The sequence below is a fragment of the Euleptes europaea genome, chromosome 2 (assembly GCF_029931775.1).
Source record: "Euleptes europaea isolate rEulEur1 chromosome 2, rEulEur1.hap1, whole genome shotgun sequence".
In the NCBI taxonomy this organism is placed as follows: Eukaryota; Metazoa; Chordata; class Lepidosauria; order Squamata; family Sphaerodactylidae; genus Euleptes; species Euleptes europaea.
The window spans coordinates 8,670,090-8,682,177 of record NC_079313.1 but is presented as its reverse complement, the minus strand read 5'-3'; positions in this window follow the sequence as shown (position 1 = coordinate 8,682,177).

The window sequence follows — 12,088 nt, the reverse complement described above, 5'->3', positions numbered from 1 at the left end:
CAACCGCGGGAGGGAGAAGCCACCTTTGTGCGCAGCGCCCCCTGCCGAATGCTTCGCATGATTGTCAACGTAGCTCTTGAGTCTGACAAGGGTCTTGGGACCGTCCCTTTCTGTTAGGGTTGCCAACCTCCAGGTACTAGCTGGAGCTCTCCTGCTATGACAACTGATCTCCAGCCGTTAGAGATCGGCTCCCCTGGAGAAGAGGGCCGCTTTGGAGAACCACCGGGAGGACCAGGTTTGAGTCACACGTCTGGAGAAGCGGGTTTGGTTCCCCACGCCTCCCCATGAGCGGCGGAGGCTAATCTGGTGAACTGGATCGGGAGGGGAAAGGTGTGTAAGCCGGTTTGAGTCTCCCTTAAGTGGTAGAGAAAAAAAGGGCAAGAGTCCAGTAGCACCTTAAAGACTAACAAAAATATTTTCTGGTAGGGTATGAGCTTTCGTGAGCCACAGCTCACTTCTTCAGATCACTTCTCTTTGATCTGAAGAAGTGAGCTGTGGCTCACGAAAGCTCATACCCTACCAGAAAATATTTTTGTTAGTCTTTAAGGTGCTACTGGACTCTTGCCCTTTTTGACTACTGCAAACAGACTAACACGGCTACCCACTGTGAATTATCTTCGTGGTAGAGAAAGTCGGCCTATTTATTTATTTATTTATTTAAATTTATAACCCGCCCTCATCCCCAGCGAGCCAGGCTTGGGGCGGATAACAATGATTAAAAACAGATTACATCCAGAACACATCTAAAAACATCCTTAAACCATAATCATTGAAACCATTCAAAACCCTACTCAGATGGCCGTAACGACCCTAGGTGCCACAGCGACAAATATTAGCTGGTCGGCCCCCAGATTTCAAAAAGGGGGCGGGATGGGGAGGCCAGTAAAGATGGATCTTCTTCTAGCGGCTGTCCTCAATTATAGGCCCGGCGGAATAGCTCCGTTTTACAGGCCCTGCAGAATTCCCTAAGGTCCCACAGGCCCTGATGTCATCAGGAAGACTATTCCACCAACTCTTCTTCTTTGGCCATTGGACTCTATAGCATTGAAGTCCCTCCCCTCACCAAACCCCACCCTCCTCAGGCTCCACCCCAAAAATCTCCAGGTATTTCCCAACCCGGAGCTGGCAACCCCACTTTCTATGTTTAAAGTGGAGCCGCAGGAAACAGGTGCGTCCCCAGGTTGTAGGCCTCCCAGGCCCCAGGGGCATCTGTTTGGCCATGTTGTGAAACACGATGGTTGACTAGATGGAACATTGGTCTGAGGCAAGCACTGCTAGGACAGTGTTGCAGAGTTAAATGCATTTAAAATGCTTCTGTAATCCTGGCCCTCAAACAGAAACATGTTTTTTTAATGGCAGAAAAGTTTGAGAGAAAAGCAGAATTCAACTTTTACCTTGTTTTTTGTTTGTTTTTCATTCACCAAACCAGCTACTTTGGGGATGGGGAATTGGATGAAAAGGAGGTGGGGAGGAGGAAGAGGAAGAAGAAGAAGAGTTAGTTTTTGTACCCAGCTTTTCTCTACCGAAATGAGTCTCAACCTGTCTTACAATCACCTTCCTCTTCCCACAACAGACACCTTGTGAGGTAGGTGGGGCTGAGAGAGCTCTAAGAGAATTGTGACTGGCCCAAGGTCACCCAGCAGGTTTCATATGGAGGAGTGGGGAATTGAACCCGTTTCTCCAGGTTCGAGTTCGCTGCTCTTAACCGCTACACCACGCTGCAAGCTGAGAGGTGCCTTCCTCTTTGAAAACATAAAAAGCCAACTTTTCCAAATCCACACCAGGAAAGAAAGCGAGAATTGATATCTTTATAGTGAACGTGGTATGGGGAGTTGAAAGCATTTCTTCCGCTTCTTATAAAATACTGCATCACACATGATCACATGAACACATGAAGCTGCCTTCTACTGAATCAGACCCTTGGTCCATCGAAGTCAGCATTGTCTACTCAGACTGGCAGCGGCTCTCCAGGGTCTCAGGCACAGGTCCTTCACATCACCTACATGCCTGGTCCCTTTAACTGGAGATGCCAGGGATTGAACCTGGGACCTTCTGCATCTCCCTCTGCTCTTTCACCTACAGAGAAGAGCCGGCACTTATGGCTTTCCATTAATTCCTCGTTTTCAGCTTCCTGTTTTCTTTTTCTCCTTGGCATCGTTCCGCGTTGCTTTGCGTGCCTTGATCTCCGGGCCACATGATGGAAAGGCTCGCTGCCAACAACCATAAAATGGCATTTTATGGCACAGGAAGGCTGCTCTCAAGGCTAACAAGCAATTTCGTGGCTGAGCCAGGATGGGGACAAAGGGCACTCCCCTCTGTTCAACCTGTCACCTAATCAAAGGAATGTGCAGTTGGATAATTGTATGACTTTTATCTACTTGATTAAACCTGCATCATAGACCCATAGAGCTGGAAGGGACCACCAGGGTCATCTAGTCCAATCCCATGCACAATGCAGGAAATTCATGACTACATCCCCCCCACCCCACACACTCACCCAGTGACCCCTACTCCATGCTCAGAAGATGTCCAAAAAACCCCAAAACCTCCAGGATCCCTGGCCAATCTGGCCCAGAGGAAAATTGCTTCTTGACCCCAAAGTGGCGACCGGCACTACCCTGGGCATGTGAGAAAGGGCCAGGAGAGCCAAGCTCTGATGCAACCCTTCTTGCCTTCCCTCTCATGATTGGCCTAAGTTCACAGAATCAGCACTGCTCAATCAGGTTTGCCTGTGTTTTCAAATTTGAGATAAAACAGGTCTCTGAAAAAGCGGGGAAACGCCAGGAGGGAGAGGGAGGTGACCTCTGACGATCGGAAACGGCATGCATAATCAACACAAAGACCTGAAGTCGTCAAGAGGGGTGAAACACCCATGCATAAAAAACCATAGATTACAACTCCTCCATCCTCGTGGCCGTCTGAAACAAAGCCCATATGTAACTGCAGTATACAAAAAAAAAACACCCTCTATGTACATAAATCCAAGAGCCCCGTGGCGCAGAGTGGTCTGCTGCAGTACTGCAGTCAAAAGCTCTGCTCACGACCTGAGTTCGATCCTGACAGAAGTCGGTTTCAGGTAGCTGGCTCAAGGTTGACTCAGCCTTCCATCCTCCTCCTCCTCCTGTGCAAGCACCAGGTCATTCCTGACCCATGGGGTGACATCACATCCCGACGTTTCCTAGGAAGACTTTGTTTTACGGGGTGGTTTGCCAGTGCCTTCCCCAGTCATCTTCCCTTTACCCCCAGCAAGCTGGGGACTCATTTTACCGACCTCGGAAGGATGGAAGGCTAAGTCAACCTTGAGCCGGCGACCTGAAACTGACTCCCGTCGGGATCGAATTCAGGTCGTGAGCAGAGCTTGGACTGCAGTACTGCAGCTTACCACTCTACGCCATGGAGCTCCTTTATTTATACTTAGGCTTTTAAATATATATATATATATAATTAAAGAGGGGACGCACACACGTACATGAAGCTGCCTTATACAGAATCAGACCCTGAGTCCATCAAAGTCAGTATTGTCTACTCAGACCAGCAGCAGCTCTCCAGGGTCTCAGGCAGAGGTCTTTCCCATCACGTACTTGCCTGGTCCCTTTAACTGGAGATGCTGGGGATTGAACCTGGGACCTTCAGCATGCCAAGCAGATGCTCTACCACTGAGTCACGGCCCCTCCCCAAAATAACTTTGATCGGGCTCACTGCCTTCTTCAGCACAGTTTGATATCTATCTCTGTTCCAAAATTCTCTTCATACAGTTTACTCCCCAGCTTTTGGAGGAGGAGGAGGAGGAAGAGGAAGAGGAAGAAGAGTTGTTTTTTATATGCCGACTTTCTCTACCACTTAAGGGAGAATCAAACCGGCTTACAATCACCTTCCCTTCCCCTCCCCACAACAGACACCCTGTGAGGTAGGTGAGGCTGAGAGAGTGTGACTAGCCCAAGGTCACCCAGCTGGCTTCATGTATAGGAGTGAGGAAATAAATCCAGTTCACCAGATTAGTGTCCGCCGCTCTTGTGGAGGAGTGGGGAATCAAACCAGGTTCTCCAGATCAGAGTCCACCACTCCAAACCACCGCTCTTAACCACTACACCACGCTGGCTCGGTGTGACTTTGGGTCAGTCATGCACTCTCACAAGTGGAAAGCAAGGAGTTTGTGCACTTTTGGTACATCGAGGGGGGGGGAGTTAATAGAATTGTAATTATAAACTAGGCTGTAAATTAAGTTATGGAAGAAGAAATATACTTAGGTGGAAATTCACTCACGGTGCACTCAGCTGTCCCACGGAGGCATCGTTGTGATCCATGGCTGGCGTCTGCTGGCCGCTTTTTGTCTGTTCTTGCAAGTAGCTGGTTTTTTTTATCAATGATCAAGGTCAGAAAAGTCCAAAGTGCACGGCCCGACGGAACTTCTCCTCCTGCAGGGATGCGGCGACTTGAATGAAAGGCCTCTAAGAAAGTAACTGACAGGTACCTCCTTTCCAGCCTCAGTTGCCTGGTGACTCACAGCCCCTTCCCATCGTTTCCACGGCGACTGCAGGTTTACTCCTCTACTCTCAAGGAGGCCGAGTGCAGGCCGCCGATGCCTCCTCCGCGTTACCAACAGAGATGCAGAGCTGCTTAAAATAGCACCTTCCCGCCTCCGCACCACGCAAAAGGTGAATGCAGGTTTGTGCACCCGGCAATGCGCAAGGAGTGGAGGAGGGAAGGAGAAAGTGGGGCCCACGCAGAATCTGTCCTTGCTACTTGCGGGGTCATCTGCTGAAGCTGGAGGGTGAGAGATTCAAAACTGATAAAGCTGATAAAAGGAAGTATTTCTTTCGCACGACGCACGGTTAAACTGTGGAACTCCCTGCCCCAGGATGTGGTGACGGCTGCCAACTTGGAAGGCTTTAAGAGGGGAGTGGATATATTCATGGAGAAAAGGGGTATTCATGGCTATTAGTTAGAATGGATAGTAGTCATGCTGCATACCTATTCTCTCTAGTATCAGAGGAGCATGCCTATTATTTTGGGTGCGGTGGAACACAGGCAGGATAATGCTGCTGCAGTCGTCTTGTTTGTGGCTTCCTAGAGGCACCTGGTTGGCCTCTGTGTGAACAGACTGCTGGACTTCATGGGCCTTGGTCTGATCCAGATGGCCTTTCTTATGTCTTTACGTTCTGTGTCAAAGTTGCCATTCAAGATTTCCCTGCAACTCAGTCGAATGCAAATATCCCCTCTCTCTAGGGAGCTTCACATAAGGCACCATGTTGTGTCAACCTATGCATTCAGCTTGACTACCCCCCCTCAGATCTGTGGGGAGGGCTGGCGGGGAGCGAGCGCATGGTTGCTGCCCGTGTTGTGGTTCGAGGGGGCAGCGAAAACTTTAAGCATGACACCACTGTAAGGCGCGCCTCTGGCCATGCGCGTATCGCCAGCGTGCGTAGAGCAGTGTGATTAAATGTGTTAAAGTGTACTGTTGCAAAAGATTAACAGTGTTCATGGTTTTCAGATTTCATGTAACAATTTGCTGTTATGGGAAACGGCTTTGAGCCTTGACCTGGATGACTCGGGCACGCCTGATCTTGTCAGATCTCGGAAGCTGAGCAGAGTCAGCCCTAGGATTGCCAGGACTGGGTTGGGAAACACTTGGAGATTGGGGGGGGGGGTGGAGCCTGAAGCGGGTGGGGTTTGGGGAGGGGAGGGACTTCAGTGGGGTATCATGCCATAGAGTCCACCTTCCAAAGCAGCCATTTTCTCCAGGGGAACTGATCTCTGTCACCAGGAGATCAGTTGTAATTCCAGGAGATCTCCAGCCACCACCTGGAGGTTCATATATACAGAAAAAATACCACTGTACAACTGAATGTGATAAATGATATAATTTCAAAAAGGTGATTTATAATTCCAAATGTACACTTATAATATTCAAAATACTTATGTCCAAACAATGCAAACTATCCAGACAAGGCTTTGCGATTTCATTCTTAGCGAAAGAGAGACTAATGCCCAAACAGCATGGTCTGCCAATTCAAACAGAATAATCTGCTTGGTAATAGGATTAGAATCAGAGAGACTAAATGAAGCGGTCAAGATTCTCCGGTAAATAGCAAGTTATAAAGCAGGGGTGGGGAACGTCAGGCCAGGGGGCCATTTAAGGCCCGCGAAATCATTTGGTCTGGCCCTTTGTGGGTCCTGTGAGAAGGAAAAGGCAGCACATGGGCTCATAACAAATAAGTCAATGACAATAAACTTTCAAATCTTTACTATTCTATCACTATAATATAGCTAATATATACAATGTTACAATATTCAATTTATATTGAATATAAATTATATTACACTTACAAATTTATAAATCTAAACTTATATTGAATATAAATTATATTACACTTACAAATGTTACAAATCTAAACTAACATCTTGGAAAATTGAAGCAAAAGAGACCGACGACTCACAGAAACCCCGTGTGGGTGAAACATGTAAAGCCGTGGCTGGGTGCAAAGATCCTCAGTAGAGTCACGGTGTGATCCTAAGGAAGCGTCCAAAATCACGGCAAACGCCCGGTGGGCTGTGTGAATCTTCGCCCCATAGGGCGGAGAAGCCGAGGGGCTCCGGTATGATGGGGAAAGGCAGATGGAAAAGGGAACGCTTTTCCTGGAATAAGTTCCTGTGTTTTTGCTATACAGCTTTCGCTATACAGCTTTCGCTATACATGACCCCGACCATGCGGAGCAGGAGCAACTCTGGTGTGTGGCTGGACGGCTACGCCTGGCTGGTGCAACAGACCATCCTGTGCCACCAGGTGGGCGAGTGCGCCACTGGTTGGATGCCTGCCTGCTTGCCCGCGCCGGGGGTGGGGGGTGTCATCTGGGGCAGCTGCCTGCTTGGGGCTCGTGGTTGGCTCATGGCTCGCCCTAGAAGCGCCCACTGCGTGGGAACCGGCGGCAAGCGCCCGGGCGGGCTAGCGGAGAAGCCGGCGCCATTGCTTCTTCAGAGATTGGGAAGGCGGCGCTGAGGCACGGAACACGCTCAAGGTTTACCTTTAACATTTTGAATATATCAAACTAGAGAGTCACGGGGGTGTCTGGTAGTGAATGAAAGAAGGAGAAGCAAACTGGTTTTCTTTTTCTATATCCACTAACGTTTTCAAAACGAAACTTGGCTTTTTGCCAAGCTGTGGCGCAGTTTGAACTTTCTTGCCTAGTTGACTTTGACAGTTTTTTGAAAGATACTGAGCAGATTTGTGGTTGCTGAGCTGGCAATGAATATTGATGGATAATATCTTTCATGCGTCAGTTGCTCTCCAGGATTGATTTTCCTATCTAAATAGCTCCAATGATGAGATTCTCTGAACTGATGGTGTAAGATTGCCATTCCCCCCCCCCCCACTCTCCTCTCTCTCTTGGATTACAAATACAGCTATTGTGAGTGTCTTAATGGGAGACAAAGAAGAAAAAAATAAAAAAGACTCAGAAAAGCACCCCAAAGTACTTATCAAAGATCCTAAGCATCTTCAGACTCAATTATCCATACAATCAAAAAGAAGACCTTCTGTCACTAGCCCAGCTATTTCACCAGATACTTCCCCAGTAACAGGATCAACTCTACTGGCAAAATGACCAAAAAACCTGATGCCACTTTGAACTCTCTGAAAGAACTTTTAACCAAAACATTGCATGAAGTGACATCAGTTAAAACTGAACTGGCTGAAGTTAAAAAAGATGTGGCAGAAGTAAAATCTGAAGTGGTATCAATGAAGCAAGACATGGATTTTGTTAAACAAGGCCTTAACCAGAACACTGCTGCCATTTCAACACTGCAGTTCTCTATCTCAGCCTTAACATTAAAGCAGGATAAGCTGGAGGTGAAACAACAAAAGCAATCAAAGGAAAGTAAAGAAACCAGGCAAAAGGTTGATACTTTGGAACTGTCACTGGAAGCAAGCCAAGAGCGAGAAGAACGACGCGACGACCACGCGGCAATGTTAGAATTGAAAATAAAGGAAAGCTGGATTCGTATACGTAGTCTTAAAGAACGGCTGGAGGGCTCTGATCTGAAAGAATACCTGAAAGTTCTCTTGGCTGATTTTTTACAGGAAGAAGAAACAATAGTGGAAGGCATAATAATCACAGCTTATAGAGTTAACTCTGCTTTTGCAGCCAGAAATAAAGTTCCACGGGACTGTTTGGTACAGTTTTTTTCAAGATCTCACCGGGACCTGATACTGAACAAACACTACAATAACCCTCTAACAATAGAAGGTCTACCAGTGAGACTAATGAAGGAGATCCCAGGGAGACTACTGAGAAAAAGAAAAGATTTTGCAGAGTTTGTGGCAAGGCTGAGACATAATGGAATACAGCATAGATGGGAATATCCTCAAGGAGTTTCATTTATATTCAAAGCGAAGAGGTTCAAATTTACAGATGTGGCTAAAGCTGATCAGTTCTTGCGAAGATATGAAGGAGATCTAAGCAAACCACCACAGCAACCAACCAAAGAACTGGCTGAAAAGAAACCTACAGAGGAAGAAAAGGCAGCAGAAGCTTCAGGAGGAAAATCACTGACGGAAGAAGAGGACACTGACTGATTCAGAATGCTGGGCGAAATATGAGAGGGAGAAGGGGGAACTAGATGGGGGGAGGAGGGGGGGAAGCACCAAAAATTTTTGAGGGGAAATTCTTTTTTTATTAAAATGGTTTATATTAGTTAAAAATTATGAAAATTTTATCATGGAATGTTAACGGTTTGAATTCTCCAAATAAGAGGAGGAAATTTTTTTACCATCTACAGAAATCTAAAGCTAACATTTTTTGTTTACAGGAGACACATATGTTAACAAAGGAAGCTACAAGGTTAGAACAAAATAAACAAAATAAATGAAGTAAACTATTTACTTCATGTAATGAAAAGAAAAAAATCAATAGAATAGCTATGTATGTTCCTTTAATATTTGAACCGAAGATGTTGTATAAAGATACAGAAGGAAGGATTTTGATGGTAGAGGTTCTGTGTGGTTACCAAAAAATAATATTAGTTGCTATATATGCACCTAATAATAATCAGAAATTATTTTATACGGAACACCAATATTGGCTGAACATGCTACTGAAAATATGATATGGATGGGTGATTTTAATGGAGTAATAGAACCTCATTTAGATAGATCAGCGAAGAAAAAACAGGGAAAATCTGAAGGTAAAATACCTGGTATTTTTAATTACTTAACAGATCAATGGGAAATGTTTGATGCATGGAGATTGAAAAATGGTAATAAAAGGGGATACACCTTCTATTCTTCAAGACATAGCTCTCATTCAAGAATAAATATGCTATGGCTATCTAAAGATATTACAGGTAAACTAGATGACCTTGAAATTTTACCTAAAGTATTATCAGATCACAATGCACTGCTGCTGCAAATGAATATGGGAATTAAGAGAAACAATTCTTGGAGCATTAATGAATATTTATTAAAGAATAAGAAGATAGCAAATAAAATAAAATCAGAAATACATTATTATTTTCAGGAAAATACAGATAAAGGAACTCCAGAAGATGTTGTTTGGGATGCGGGGAAGGCAGTAATCAGAGGTATTTTAATACAACAAAATTCGAGGTGGTATAGAGAGAGAGAGTGGAAAAAGAAGAAAATATTGGAGGAAATTAAACAGGCAGAAATACAATTAAGAAAAGTACAAACTAAATTACTTAAACAAGAACAGATTGATAAAATAAAAAATTTGCAACAACAATATGAGATTTTATTAACTGTGGATATAGAAAAAAAATTGTATAACAGGCAAAGATTTTTTGAACATTCAAACAAACCAGGTAAAATGTTAGCATGGCAGCTTAAACGCAAAGAGAGGAGAACACCAATATTGACAATAAGGAAGAATGGTAAAGTTCTAACAGATAAACAAAAAATTATAGAAACTTTTATAGATTATTATTCCAATCTTTATACACAAGGAACAGTTTCAGAAAAAGAAATAGAAAGATATTTAATACAATTTGAATGGGACAAAATATCACAGGAATATAAGGAATTGTTAGATGCTGAAATAACAATAGAGGAATTAAAATCAGAAATAAATAAAAGTAAATTAAATAAAGCACCAGGAGAAGATGGATTTACAGCTTTTTACTACAAAGTTTTTGTAGATCAACTTTCACCATACTTATTGAGAGTGATGAATAATTGTATACAGGGAGGATCGGTAATCAAATACCTGGAAAAAAGCAAATATAGTTTTAATTCCTAAATTAAACTCTGATTCAATGGAAGTAAAAAATTATAGACCAATATCATTATTAAATAATGACTATAAACTGTTTGTAACGATTTTAGCAAATAGATTGAAGAAAGTATTAAGTACTATTATACATGAAGATCAAGCAGGATTCCTTCCAGGGAGGTTGATTAGTCAAAATGTTAGAGTAGTGTTAGATCTTTTAGAATATGCAGAATTTGATACCACACCTTTTGCAATGATATTTTTAGATGCAGAAACAATATAAATTGGAAATTTATGAGAAAAGTGTTAGAATTTATGGGTTTTGGTGAAAAATTTGGTGAAAAATTTCAAAGGGTTATTGGAAATATCTATACTTGTCAAACTGCTAGGTTATTAATTAATGGGGAATTATCCTCACAATTTGAAATACAAAAGGGCACCAGGCAAGGTTGCCCTCTTTCACCTTTGTTGTTTATTATTATATTAGAAGTTTTGATGAGAAAAATTAGAAACAATGTAGAGATTGTAGGTTATAACATAGGGAGAAATCATTATAAAGTAAAGGCATATGCGGATGATTTAGTTTGTTTTTTAACTGACCCTATTACTCAGATTGTTGTTTTTTTTTTAAATAGATTTTATTGGATTTTATACTAAAAATTTTCCATTGCATTAAACAACATCTATGACAATATAAAGTTTCAATTCTAACCTAAAGTTGTTATAATTCCATAACATATAATAAAGAAAAAAAAAGAAAAAAGAAATGGAAAATTTTTGACTTCCCCTTCACCTCTATCTTCCTCTTAATAAAAAGTTCATCTCGTCGTAGTTAATCTAATCTTAATAAACTATCAATATCCTGTATAAAAAAAAAAACCATAATCTGTTAGTAAATATAATTATGCTTATTCATTATAAAAAAACCAAAAATAATCCTCTGGATCAGATTAGAAAATATTCTTCCATTCTTCCCAATTTTAACTCATATTCACAATAATGCATCCACGCCCCCCATTCCCCCAGAAACCGAACGTCATTTTCTTCATTTAGAATAGCTGTGAGTTTTGCCATTTCTGCCACTTCAAACATTTTAACAATCCAGTCTTTTTTCTCAGGAATTTCTAGCCCTTTCCATTTCGCTGCATAAAGCAGTCTCGCAGCTGTTGTGGCATAAATCAAAAAGGTTCTTTGTGTTGATAAGTCGTCTGGAATCATACTCAATAACATCATTTCTGGTGTTTTGGGTATATTCTTTTGTAGTATTAGTCTCAATTCATTATAAATCATGTCCCAAAAGTCTTTAGCTTTGTCACAGGTCCACCACATATGATAAAAGGAACCAATTTCTTTCTCAGATTGTTGAATGGAGTAAAATGATTGAGGTTTATGGAAAGCTAGCAGGTTTTAAAATAAATAAAAATAAAACCAAAATATTGGTTAAAAATATCACATTCTTGCAGCAGCAAGAATTAGCGGGAATCACGGGTTTTGCTATAGAGCATAAAGTAAAATATTTGGGAATATGGATAACTTCCAATAATTTTAACTTATTTAAAAATAACTATGATAAAATATGGCAGCAAATAAATACAGATTTGAAAAATTGGGAAAGAATACCTTTATCGTTATGGGGCAGAATATCGGTAATCAAAATGATGGTATTACCTAAGATGCTTTTTTTATTTCAAAATTTACTGATTATTAAGGGATTTAAAATTTTTAAATCTTGGAAAAAGGATATTTTAAAATTTTTGTGGGGAAAAGGAAAACATAGAATAGCGTATAATAATTTGATTCAATTAAAAGAAACAGGAGGATTAGGATTACCAGATCTGCAACAATACTATGAAGCTTCCTGTTTT